The sequence below is a fragment of the Amia ocellicauda genome, chromosome 1, assembly GCF_036373705.1.
Source record: "Amia ocellicauda isolate fAmiCal2 chromosome 1, fAmiCal2.hap1, whole genome shotgun sequence".
Lineage (NCBI taxonomy): Eukaryota > Metazoa > Chordata > Actinopteri > Amiiformes > Amiidae > Amia > Amia ocellicauda.
The window spans coordinates 41996429-42010371 of record NC_089850.1 but is presented as its reverse complement, the minus strand read 5'-3'; the positions used below and the strand labels follow the sequence as shown (position 1 = coordinate 42010371).

General features: G+C 37.1%; 1 long non-coding RNA gene across 1 annotated transcript in view; it reads left to right on the top strand.

Annotated features, from left to right (window-relative positions):
* The window catches only part of LOC136750522 (uncharacterized), a 94501-nt gene extending 84621 nt beyond the window's left edge, over positions 1 to 9880 (top strand). The window contains exons 2-3 of the long non-coding RNA XR_010816878.1: positions 8348 to 8442; positions 9492 to 9880. This is a non-coding gene — a long non-coding RNA (uncharacterized LOC136750522). The remainder of the gene's footprint in view (positions 1 to 8347; positions 8443 to 9491) is intronic.
* Positions 9881 to 13943: the final 4063 nt, after the last annotated feature.

Sequence of the window (13943 nt, the reverse complement as noted above, 5' to 3'; positions counted from 1 at the left end):
TTACCTCAAGCTTCGAGTTTCTTAAAGAAAATCCATCAACTTATAACAACAGTAACAAGATTATCCCCCAAACGATAAGTAATTTAAAGGAGTAATGTTAAGATGGAGATTAATATGAAATGACTGCTGATACGTAAATCATGCTGATCATGTAAATATATAAATAGATGAAACTGACACAGATATTTTAGGATTTGGAGCTTCGTATTTTCGCTTTGTTATGGTGATGTCACACTCTGAATGCAGTAGAGTGTACAAACACACTGCATCATGGGACTGCTCTTTTGGCATAGCCGGTGTGTCACTCGGCCGGTGAGGCTATGGGAGCGAGGTGCTTGGAGGTGTGCCTGAGAGATGGCACACACTATATGTGCACAGCCCCATTGGTTCAAAAAGGTAATTGCTTTAGACTGGGGTGGATAGAACCTGTTCTGTTGTCAAGCGTGTAATCTTTCTTTTGTTTGTTTTTCTTTTTTTTTTTTAATCCCCAAGAATGAATATTAGTTACCGCGGAGGGCCCTAATTACAAACAGTCCATCTACACAGCCAGTTATTAAGCAGAACTGGGTCATTCATGGTATGCTAATTAGATTGGCCACTTTGATTCACTTAATAAACTGGAGTGGAAAGGAAGCTCCGGAGAAGTGTTCCATGTTATAATTTTCTGTTTAATTATAATCAATTCTGTCTGATGGATAAACTAATTAAATGAACACATACATCATGGTACAGCCTGTTGTGTCCTTTAGGTAGCAATTAGATTAATTTAGGTAGAATCTATAATTGGTCAACTGAAACTACAAAATTGGTAATGATGTAAAAACTGTATGATTTGATCATTTATAAACATGATACACTTGAACATACCACATAAACCACACAATGTTATGGTTTAAAGGGTAATGGCACCTTTCCACATACAAAAAAAAATATATATATATATATTTTTTAATTATAAATATCTGGAGAGGTGAGCAACTGTAGATCATTTTTTAAATTCCTGAACTCCAGCTGAGCATAATAAAAGCAATGAAGTCTGTGTAAGTTCAGCCCATGTATGTATAGTAAAGGTTGACCCATGTTTAAGATCAAATAAAAGAAGAAAGAACCAAAGAAGAAAAAGCACATGGCAGAAACAATGTCTGTTATACACTACCGCCAAATAAATCACTCTTGGACGGTTTAGCACCAGATGATGAGTATGAGTGATTAGCAGTAAATGATTGTCGCTGTGTAACAATTTTCGCAATCGAAGAATTGTCAGAAAATATAATGGAGTCAGAGTCATTCAGAACATTTCTTGTATTTATTTATGTGTCTTGTTAATGACGGAAATGTAGGTTTATATATATATATATATATATATATATATATATATATATATATATATATATATATATATTATACGTCAACAGACAGACACTGACATAGACAAGGACTGCCAATACCACAATATCAACACATAACAGAAATGCTTAGTGATCAGAGCTCATCGAAATAATGAATAAAAAAAAAGGTATGGTGAAGGTGGAGGATGATCATCAAACACATATAAAGTGCAGAGTAGATCGGTGCTAATGCCAGCCCTTGTCTATGTCAGTGTCTATGTCAGTGTTGAATAAGGTAATGAATGGAAACACGGCTTATGAAGCAAACAGAAAAAGTCCAGGATGGTTCGGAGATTCACACGATTATGCAGTCATCTTCCCCAAAAAAAACTACACACAAAAAATGGAGGAAAACAGGCTTGATCTCACCCACTGTGCAGTCCGATCGGAGAAGAGATCCTGTTGGGGTAATCTTTTAATTGTAAATCCAATACTAAATGGATTCCCAATGCTCCGCCAGGTCATCCTTTAACACAGGGTCTTCTTTAACAAAGTTAACCACTCAAGATACACTTTTTTCAGGATTCAGAATAGAATAGACAGAGATGATCAAGTTTGATCCACACACACACCCCGCTTCTATACACAAAGAGACAGATACACTACCATTCAAAAGTTTGGGGTCACTTAGAAATGTCCTTGTTTTCCATGAAAACATACATGAAATGAGTTTGAATAGGAAATATAGCAAAGTGAATAGGAAATATAGTCATTGACAAGGCAAGAAATAATTATTTTTAATTGAAATAATAATTGTGTCCTTCAAACTTTGCTTTCGTCAAAGAATCCTCCATTTGCAGCAATTACAGCCTTGCAGACCTTTGGCATTCTAGTTGTCAATTTGTTGAGGTAATCTGGAGAGATTTCACGCCATGCTTCCTGAAGCACCTCCCACAACTTGGATTGCCTTGATGGGTACTTCTTACGTACCATACGGTCAAGCTGCTCCCACAACAGCTCAATAGGGTTGAGATCTGGTGACTGAGCTGGCCACTCCATTATAGACAGAATACTAGCTGACTGCTTCTTCCCAAAATAGTTATTGCATAGTTTGGAGCTGTGCTTTGGGTCATTGTCCTGTTGTAGGAGGAAATTGGCTCCAATCAAGTGCTGTCCACAGGGTATGGCATGGCATTGCAAAATGGAGTGATAGCCTTCCTTCTTCCTTCTTGTACCTTGTACAAATCTCCCACTTTACCACCACCAAAGCACCCCAGACCATCACATTGCGTGCACCACGCTTGACAGATGGCGTCAAGGACTCCTCCAGCATTTGGTCTGCGTCTCATGAATGTTCTTCTTTGTGATCCGAACACCTCAAATTAGATTCGTCTGTCCATAACACTTTTTTCCAGTCTTCCTCTGTCCAGTGTCTGTGTTCTTTTACCCATCTTAATCTTTTCTTTTTAATTGGCCATTCTGAGATATGGCACTTTCTTTGCAACTCTGCCTAGAAGGCCGGCATCCTGGAGTCGCCTCTTCACTGTTGACGTTGAGACTGGTGTTTTGCAGGTACTATTTAATGAAGCTGCCAGTTGAGGACCTGTGAGGCATCTGTTTCTCAGACGAGACACTCTAATGTATTTGTCCTCTTGCTCAGTTGTGCACTGGGGCCTCCCACTCCTCTGTCTTTTCTGGTTAGATCTAGTTTGCGCCGTTCTGTGAGGGAGTAGTACACAGAGTTGTACGAGATCTTCAGCTTCTTGGCAATTTCTCACATGGAATAGCCTTCATTTCTCAGAACAAGAATAGACTGATGAGTTTCAGAAGAAAGTTCTTTGTTTCTGGCCATTTTGAGCCTGTAATCGAACCCTCAATTGCTGATGCTCCATATACTCAACTAGTCTAAAGAAGGCCAGTTTTAATGCTTCTTGAATCAGCACAAGAGTTTTCAGCTGTGCTAACATAATTGCAAAAGGGTTTTCTAATGATAAATTAGCCTTTTAAAATGATAAACTTGGATTAGCAAACACAACATGCCATTGGAACACGGGACTGATGGTTGCTGATAATGGGCCTCTATGTAGATATTAATTTACAAATCATCCGTTTCCAGCTAACAATAGTCAGTTACAACATTAACAACGTCTACACTGTATTTCTGATCAAAACAAGGACATTTCTAAGTGACCCAAAACTTTTGAACAGTAGTGTATATATAGGTTTTGTGGAAGGCTGACGTGACCTTAGATTGCATCCCCGTGACTGCTGACTCACCTGTCTATTCGTAAAAGAAAAGTGTCCCTACCGTAATTAAGGGATTGACACTAATAATCAAATGTGCATTATTGGATGAGCCATTTAAGTTATTTGCATATTCATATATGTGTGTATGCTTGTTTGAGTTTACCTGGCCAGGCATGCTGCAACTTTTACTTGTGCAGAGGATAAGAAACGGTTATTGCTCATCATATTATGTGGTAAGGCCACAGCTGCTTAATGTTGTGTTGTTAAAGGTGGTAAATGTATGTTGTTTGTTTGCCTTGATAAATGTGACATGTCAATAATACTTTATTTAATGTATGTATGTATTTATATATTTATCAAATCATATTTTTAAATTAATTTCCTTCAGTAGACATTTGCATGTCCTATATATATATATATATATATATATATATATATATATATATATACACCCCTTCGACTTAGTACTTGGTGGCAAAACCCTTGTTGGCAATCAAAGAGGTCAGACGTTTCTTGTACTTGGCTACCAGGTTTGCATACATCTCAGGAGGGATTTTGTCCCACTCCTCTTTGCAGATCCTCTCCAAGTCATTAAGGTTTCGAGGCTGATGTTTGGCAACTCGAACCTTCAGCTCCCTCCACAGATTTTCTATGGGATTAAGGTCTGGAGACTGGCTAGGCCACTCCAGGACCTTAATGTGCTTCTTCTTGAGCCACTCCTTTGTTGCCTTGGCTGTGTGTTTTGGGTCATTGTCATGCTGGAATACCCATCCACGACCCATTTTCAATTCCCTGGCTGAGGGAAGGAGGTTCTCACCCATGATTTGACGGTACATGGCCCCATCCATCGTCCCTTTGATGCGGTGCAGTTGTCCTGTCCCCTTAGCAGCAAAACACCCCCAAAGCATAATGTTTCCACCTCCATGTTTGACGGTGGGGATGGTGTTCTTGGGGTCATAGAGAGTGCTCCTAATCTCAGCTCGTTACCTGTATAAAAGACACCTGGGAGCCAGAAATCTTGCTGATTGATAGGGGATCAAATACTTATTTCCCTCATTAACATGCAAATCAATTTATAACTTTTTTGAAATGGATTTTTTTGTTGTTATTCTGTCTCTCACTGTTAAAATACACCTACCATTAAAATTATAGACTGATAATTTCTTTGTCAGTGGGCAAACGTACAAAATCAGCAGGGGATCAAATACTTTTTTCCCTCTCTGTATATATAGTGTATTTTACGTTATATTTTTGATGCAAAAACATATATATATATATATATATATATATATATATATATATATATATATAGTGTATACATTTACTGTAAACATCTTTAGAACTAAGTTTTTGTGTACTTTAAGTAAAGACCTATGTAACTTTATTTTTCCAGGCATAAACAAGCTAAACCCTTTTTTTATCATTGGTATATATAGTCTTAAGATAAATCTGGTTGTCTGGTTTATTCCACAATCTTTGAATTTTGTCCCCTTAATGAGCTAGTTGCCCAAACCCCAAATCTAATTATCAGATAGATTTTTCTCATTAGTGTCATTGAAATTAAATGATTTCCTTCCTGGAGTCCATGCATTCCTCAGGAGCTGTGTGACTGGTTCTTAGACAGGCCCTAGCATCAGTCAGTCAGACACAGAGCATCTTTGTCTTGTAGGTCTTGGGCCTCAATACAAATCCAGGGCCTTCACACATCTGCCACTAGCCAAGCACAATGTATTAGCACTTGCACAATATATTATCACTGAAAAGGATTTGGACGATTAACAGAAAAACAACAAAAAAAAGCATTTTGCAAATACATTTCTAAAGAGATAATCTGATGAGAAAAGTATTTAAAATGTTCAGCCTTTTAGCAGTGCCTTTTTTATTCGGGTCTGTCGCCCTAAGCATCTGTTTGGTGGCACAATTAGAGCCATCCTGCCTTAAAGATTGAGTGTAGCTGAGTAACAATTGTGCAAGAGGGGTTGACTAATTTATAATTGTCTCCTATCTGATTAATTAATCTGTGCATTATATTTTCATTTGAATAAAAATAAAAGATCATTAATCATTTTAATTAAAGTCTCTCTTTAGCTTCTATGTGATTGTGGGGAATGTCAGTCTGGAGACATAATATGAAGTTGACATTAAGTATGAGGCTGAAATGAGCATGACTGCCTGTTTCAAATAGGGATCATTTATGTATTGTCAATTAAGTTAGTCAGCATGGATCTTTTCATTTTCCCATAGATATTATAGCTTTAGGTTTAACTTTTTTCATTGTATTATTTATGAATGCAAATATTAAGTACAGAATACAGCACAGGACTGTACAGTAAACATATAGCAGTGTCTGCCCTAGATATCAAATTAAAATCACAAAATAACTAAATAAAACCTGTAGCCTGCAGATCAAATGTGACTTACTGTGGATGGGCATTCCCAAGGGATTGTGCACAACAAGCCAAAAATTGGGTATGATTTGGTGGCAATTGTTATATATATATATATATATATATATATATATATATATATAACAGGTGCTAATGAGTAGGTGAAATTGTGCACAGCAAATATGTGTCTATCAGTGTGCTTGTATGATGTTCTGGTACAGTGTTCTAAGATGCATACACATGTACTAGTGTACTAACCTTTTTACAGGTACATATTCAAAACAAATAACAGTTATGCAAGTTGTAGATTTATTGCAGGGCTGCAGGTTAATTCGGTACATTTAAAACTAAATCTTATTCACATTCTGTTAGGACTTTCACTCAAAAGGGAACGGTAGCTTGATAAAAAGAAAGAAACAACTGGCATAATATTGCAAGGCGGCAATATAATCAAAGGCTGTGGTAAAAGCTGTTAAATATTGGTTAGACTGATGTTTTTTCAGGTATTACTGCCTAACTTGAATAACTTTTTAACTCTCATGTTTCACATAATCTCTAAACCTGCTGTATGAAGTGTTGATCTCATTCTGAACTCTCAACTTTCCCTTGGCTCCCACATTAACCATAGCACAAAGCTTAAACTATCTACAGAGAGCTCACCTCCTGCCTTAGCTGTCCTGACATGAAAACATTGATCTAAACCCTGGTTTCTTCCACAATTGATCACTGTAAATCTCTGTAAGCTGAACTCCCAAAGGCCTGGAAATTTAAGTTGCAGTGAATTTAAAATGCACCAAACAGACCTGTCAGTCGATATAAGCTGTTCGGCCACTATGCTCCTTTTCTTTACTGCTAAGGCAGGAGAATCTCTGTTCTGAGCTTTATCATTGTTTCCCATCATCCACTCCCCCATCACCAACCTCTTTATGTACAATTAATCTAATCTTATAAAATGTAACTGAACATGTATTGTAACAGACTTGATTTCACATACGTTCAATAGTGTCTACAGGCCTAAAACATTTTCCCTTTCTTGTATTCTGCTTCTTTCACTTTTCGTGTCCTTCATATTGAATATATGGTGTCCTACTTGTAGTCATCTTACCTTGGGTTGGCATGCTAAAATCTAGCTGTCTTATACAACATGTACCATGAGAACTGAAATCCAATCCTCTCCCCTTTGGGGCAATCATTACCTCCTCAAAAATTGCAGGTAACTTCAGCTGAAACAAACACGAGGTTTACAAAGACGAGCGCAGGTGCTTTTGATGCAAATGAAAGAGTGGTCTAGTTTAATCATTTGAATTCAAGAGGGTGCTGAGTTTTACAAAGGGACAAAGCATTCGTCTTCCCTGCAATAAAGTTATTGACCTTCGCTCTTCCCTGGAGTCTATGAGTAATACCATGAGCTTGTGATTGATGGTCTTCCTAATGTGCGCACATTCAGATGGTGTGCATGCAGGTCGGGTCAGGGAAGAAAGGACAAGAAGAAAAGACTGAATTAAAAACACATTCTACCTATCAGACTATACTTTTAATATCAGACAAGTCACTTCACCAGCAATTCATTATTGGCCACCTCATTATTATCACTTGTGCTTCAAATTAAATTAGAGCAATATTGTCTCATTTTGGTGGATTTACATAATCTATTCCTCTTGTTGATATAGACTGATATTTTGTAGAGCATATTTAGTAAAAAAAAATAAAAAAATTCAATTGATAGATTGAACCACTGAAGCAATAAAAACCTATGATACATGCACTCATAAATGACCCAGCAGAAGACAACATGTGTGGGAGGATAGATTACAGGACCCAACATTTTGTAAAACAGATCTGTCCAGGACTAAAATAGCTGAGGATGTAAAAGAGCAAGGTTGTGATTGTGCAGTTTGCATTACCTTTATTACTGCATACATTTTGACAGCATATTCACATAATCAGTGTACTGTAGGTTCAAATGTGTCTTCTTCAGGCTTATATATTGTATTGTATTGCAAATAAATACACCTACAGTTAACAGGCACAAGAAATTAAAGGGAAAGAGCTTTGCCAGAGATGTGCTGCCCACCCGCCTTGGGAGTGTGCTCTTTGGAGGTATTGACAATTTTCTAATCCCCCTTTGGACCTCTGCCCACGTTTAAAAGTAAACTCTGCAAGCAATCGTTTCACATGTATTCACCTTCCTATGAATGATACGGCAGGTGTCTTATTTCAAAATTTCACAATATTATCAGTATTAAAGTATCTAAAGTCAAAAATGTAAATCGCTTGATAATTTCCAGGGTTGAACTCGATACCTCCTTTCTGCAAGAAAATGTGCCTTTGTGTGGGAAATATCTGCCACATATTGACCTCTCCTGTTCATCTCCTCGTAAATAGACAGCTGAGCTATGGGAGAAATGAAAAGACAGCCACGCTGGATACAGTTGCAGCCACAATGTCCTGTACAACCACTGCCTTGATATACAGGGAAGGTATATTAACAAGAATAATGGAAAACAAAGATGTATTATTGAATTCTTTTTTTTTTTTTTGGTGGGGGTTGACTTTGTTTCTTTTTTGTTCAGGGGTCCTCACAGGCCACCTCTTGACAGGTGCTGACTTAGCGAGACATTCTCAACTTCCTCGTGTCTTCGTACAGTTTTAAGGATTATTATTTGGACACACTGCAGCCATTATATTCCAACCTTATTTCTGGCTTTCCCTAATCCTACTTTTTCCCTCTTGCTGCTGATGCCTCCTGTCAGTTTGTCCCCCCTCCTAAGCCCCCTAGAATACCCTTAATCAGCGTGTAGCCGGCTGCTGTCACAGCAGGAAAATTGATAGGATCTGCATTGCAGATGAATCACCAGAGCCAGATTAGCTGCTGATGCTGATGATGAGCTGTTCCCCCTGCACCGCTGCTCTCTGCAGTTTCTTTTGTCTGCACAGTGTCTGTGTTTGTGGCAGTCTGATGGTTTCAGCTGGTGCCAGCCAGTTCTGCTGCACCAACCCAGAAGGGGCTTGACGCATAGGCTGCAGCCCCACCTAGAGGCCTATCGCACCACTGGAAGATGATGAAATACTGGCAACACTGCAGTAACTGCTGACCTAGTCTGGGAGCACATCATTATATGCAAGGCTCACGTGAAAGATGTTATGCCAAAAAAAAAAAGGACCCATAATAAAATAAACACAAGGTCGATGGTGGAGGGTAGATGTTTTATATAGCCATACTTGGCCTAAAGAAGATAGGCTTGTAATCAGATTATGTTTAATTTATTTAAGTAAGTGCATTTGTATTTTAATTTCTGCATGGTTATTTAATTTTGTAAAAAACAGAAATATAAATATGAATCCCAACTAATCTAATATATTGATAGTATTTGTCAAAACATTTATTTTATTAAGTGATATTTATTTGCAGTGAAGAATATCTGAAATTAATCTGTTAAAAACCTACTCATTTCATATCAGTTTGAATGCAATCTGAGAGGTTTTACTTACACACCAATTCTGAATATTTCTTCTTTTTTAATTGCAGGACTTATTATTGAATCTGAAGGTTTCTTGAAAAGGATGTCATATCTGCAGACCATCAAACAGGACACATCTCCCTAAAAGATATCAAGATTTAAGGAAAAACTGAAATTCAGCAAAATAAAAAGCTAAATTGCTACTAACTTCATTAGGTTCATATTATCTTTAAAATTGAATTTGAAAAAATGTCCTTACGTCCTTACATTTCACAAACATATATTTCAATTATAAAAGAAACAAATCATGTTGTCACTGAAGTGCTGACACCAGAGAGAGCGTGGAACCAAATCAAATCTATGAATGCATGTTGAAAATTCTCCAGTATTGAGATGTTATATTGTTTTGTTGTATATTATTTTTGATGGGAATTAATTATTAAAAATGAAAAATCAATGGCAATTTGTTTTTACCTTTTTTCAGCAACCAGTATTGTCCACATGGAAAGGTCTTGTCTTGAACGGTGCCATGACCATACATAACCACCATCTTGAAACCACAATGAAAACCTGGATTCAATCAGGAGGTCTCATGGGATTTATTGACATGTGTGATTTATTGACACACCCAAATATTACAATGGCATGATGTTGACATTGCAGTGTCCTCCTTGACCTAGACCTTAGCAGTGCCTCTGCCCTTAAAGTACCTAATGATTTTTTTTTTAATTCCTGTCTCCCCCAGTCAGATGGAGCCAAAGTCAAATGGAGGCTGTGGAGGAGGAGCCAAAAGCAAAATTTCAATGAACTGGCTGTTAGAAGTTTTAGCCATTAAGTTATTAATAATGTAATGTCTAAATGAGCTCAGTGGTAATGCCTCTGAAAGGCTAATCTGTCATGAATATACTTGGGATTTTTTTGTCACATGTGTTGGGTTCCCTTCCTTAGCTATAGCTTCGCTTGACGACATCAGAGACAAACCGAAGTGTTCTAAAGTCAGGATGGCACAGTAGTGTCCGCACCGTCTGCTGCAGCTGGAGACTGGCATGGTGCGAAGCAGAGCTGTTTGTGTGGTACTCCAAGCTTTGAAAATACCATCTGAGGCTCCAGTTTCTGCACTCTTGACAGACAAAGTGTCCATTCTGCTGCCTTTGGCTGTCGGGGGGACAGTTGTCTTTTGGCTTCTCTCTTTAACCTCGATAACCACCTTGTTAACAGTTGACAGCAGACTATCCAGTGCTTTGCAGAATTCCTGTTGACTCCTTCATGTACCCCAGATGTCAACCTTGTGCTCCCTTTCAAAGCCCATGAGTCTGTGGAGTTTTCTTTGGCATTACTCTGTGTACTCCAAGGCTTCCTATGGCTTGCTTCTGTCCTGTTCTAGCAAGTATGTGCTACTGAATTTGAATATCAGCGAAAATCTATTGTCAGGTTTTTCTGGATATTTATACAAACACACATCCATATAGGTAGATCTGTTCATGTCATAAAGAGAGAAAAAGTTTAAAAAGCAAGACCAACAAAGCCTTTCATTTTAAATTGTTATTATAACGTAATTCACAAAGTCGCCTTTCTGAGGTACTAAGTGGAGTAATTATCAGCTGAATGATTTAATGACTGCTAAATGATTCTAATTGCTTTAACTCCAGAATTATGATATGAAGAGCTCTTTGAAGTGAAAGACTTTGTGAAATAATCCACTGTGCTCTTACTGCACTGCATTTATTTATTTATTTTTAACAGAGAACCAAAAAACGGTGAACCAAGGACAATCTAACAACTAAATGTATGTTTTTCAAATTCAGCGCAACAGAATTGTATTGTAAAATAAGATATTCAATTGTTTGAGTGTCTTATTAGATACAAAGCTACCTTACAGTTGTTTCAAATAAATAAAACAAACAAATACATAAATAACATTTCCACTGCCTTCATCTGTGAAAGAAGGTGGTGCAGTATAGCCACAATAGGCTACTCGGTAGTGTAATGTTTATGACAGTTAACTACAGTGTTTCAATATCTCTTTCAATATTTATGGACCCTGCCTGGATTTCAGGGGAAAGTTGCATAAACACATCTGTGTGGGTACAGGAGACAGGTGAACTGATTTAGTAAAACAATCCCCTTCACCTCTGAACTTGTGTGACCTTCACTTTGAGAAATGTTTTTACCAGGAATCATTAGACACAGAGAGTGAAATGTGAAATATGAGTTACGTATAATAGAAGCAATGCATAGCTTATGAGGTCTAATTCACAGAACAAGGGCTGGCGAAATAAATATGGTTATACTGTGCCATTGACCCTTTTGAATGGAACCAAACCTGATACCTCCGTCTGTTACCAGACACTTCCCCCATCGCAAGATTATCCCACATCTTGCATATAGATTATCATAAATCAATCCTTCTGTCATAAAAAACTTCTATATACAAATGAATAACCACTAACGTTTTGAACAATATTATAGTAAATCTAAATCCAGCAGACACATTTAACTTGCAACCTGCTGTGAGAAATAATAGCTTTCTTCTGTAGCTAGTGTATTAATCACCAGATATGGGATCTATGTGATTTACTGCAGAAAGGTAAAATCTTCATGAATTGTAATTTACAGGAGATTCTTATTTACAGCATGCTACTTCCTAAAGTGACAAGCAGCTAGCTCCTACAATAACCCTGAACCTTATTATCTTCTACTGGGTACATTATTCAAATGGTTAACTGCCTGTGAAAAGTCAGATTTGTCAGAAAACTGTCAAGATGCTTTTTAATCCAATTCCAACATTGTCATCCCATCTAAATAAAATATAAGTTGTGTTGATGTGAACAGTGCTCCAAAGATCATCATAAAGAGTTTGCTTATGAATTTATCCCCCCACCCCCTTTTTTTTTAGTATGTGACAGTTACCAGTAACTCTCTGTGTATTGGGAATCAGAAAGATATCCAAGCATGCATAATTGCTTTGTTGATCCTATGCCCATTAATGTGGAACTTTTACCATTCAAATAAAAGCAAATACCTTGTTACATAATAGCAGACCGAGTCAGTAACCTGTTAATGTTTATCTACTTAATTGTCTATTTTTTACAGAAGAGAAGGTCAATGGTCAGTAACCGTGGTGTTCTAAACCATGTCCCTCAACATCCCCTTTGCTTTATTTTGCTTTGTTTTGTTTTTCCTTTACAATTTATCTTAAATGTATCTTAATATATATATATATATATATATATATATATATATATATATATATATATATATATGTATATATATATATATATAATCTGAAAATTGACATGAAAGCTAGGCAGCTGTTGTGGATAGTAAAACACTAGGTGTAATGATGGAAGAGGACGTTCATTTAGTTGACTTTAGTCTTTAGCTGAAAGTAGAATGCCCTAATCATAAATTGATCATACATTCATGTTCCATAGTTGCAGTTTTGTATTAATATGCTGTGTAGTGTACAGAAAAAGAATGTAATTGCATACTATTTTCATATATATGTATTATTTATTTATTCATTAATTTGTAAGGAACTTTTTGGCATGCACATCATTTACTGTTGTTTTATTGTTTCTCGGCTTCTTAAAATCCCTTTAAAAAGCTTAAAATATAATTTGGGTTCCTCATTAAAAGCACAGCGGTTGGTCCTGGCAGTACAGTCTTTGATGACAGCTCTGCGTTTGGGAAATTTCTAAATTCTATATCGGGGTACAGTAGGGGTTCTGGCACGTTATAGTTCCCAGGACTGTAATCCATAGGCTGCATGAGTCCGTGGCTCTGTTGTATGCTATCAGCAGCTGTGGTAGGGAAGCCATTGTCACAACCTATCATATCTGATCCTTTGGTCAAGTTCAGAGAGACTGTCTAGCTTGTTATGAAGTAATCGTGAAAGTTAATGGAGATTGGCTGATGCTCTTAGCACTTCTCTCTCACTAACGTTCCTGCTAATGCTGCCCTCCAGTAAGACTCACTGGTAAACCGATTCCCAGTGTGCAGTGAAGTTGAAGTCCTCCCTTGACTGGTGTACGTCTTACTGAAAGAGGAGCATGAATAACTTAAAATGAGCTTTGTTACTATCTTTATGACCTATTTATGCTCTCCAAACCCAAAGCCATTTACAATACAGCTCCTTAGGACAAACAAGGTATTTATTTTTGCAGTCTTTTCAATACATACTTCATGATTTCTGCATGTTGTACTACACATACCTATTATTATCTCATTGATCAGCTTAAAGGCCAAAGTCAATGCTACACACATATATACAAAGAGAGAGAGGGAGAGAGAGATTTATACTCTATATTTCAAAGAGTAACATTTTTATTAGTTTCAGAAAATTGCCAACGTGTTTGCTTATTTGCTGACCTCAAGACCATCGCTGTGTCTGACATTTTGATCTAAATACAGTAAGGTATCAAAAAACAAAACAAATAGGGTTACTTGTTGATTTTGCATTAACAATGGCCAGATTTACAGCTTTATGTTTGATATGTATCCATTCTTCTCTTTCCTTC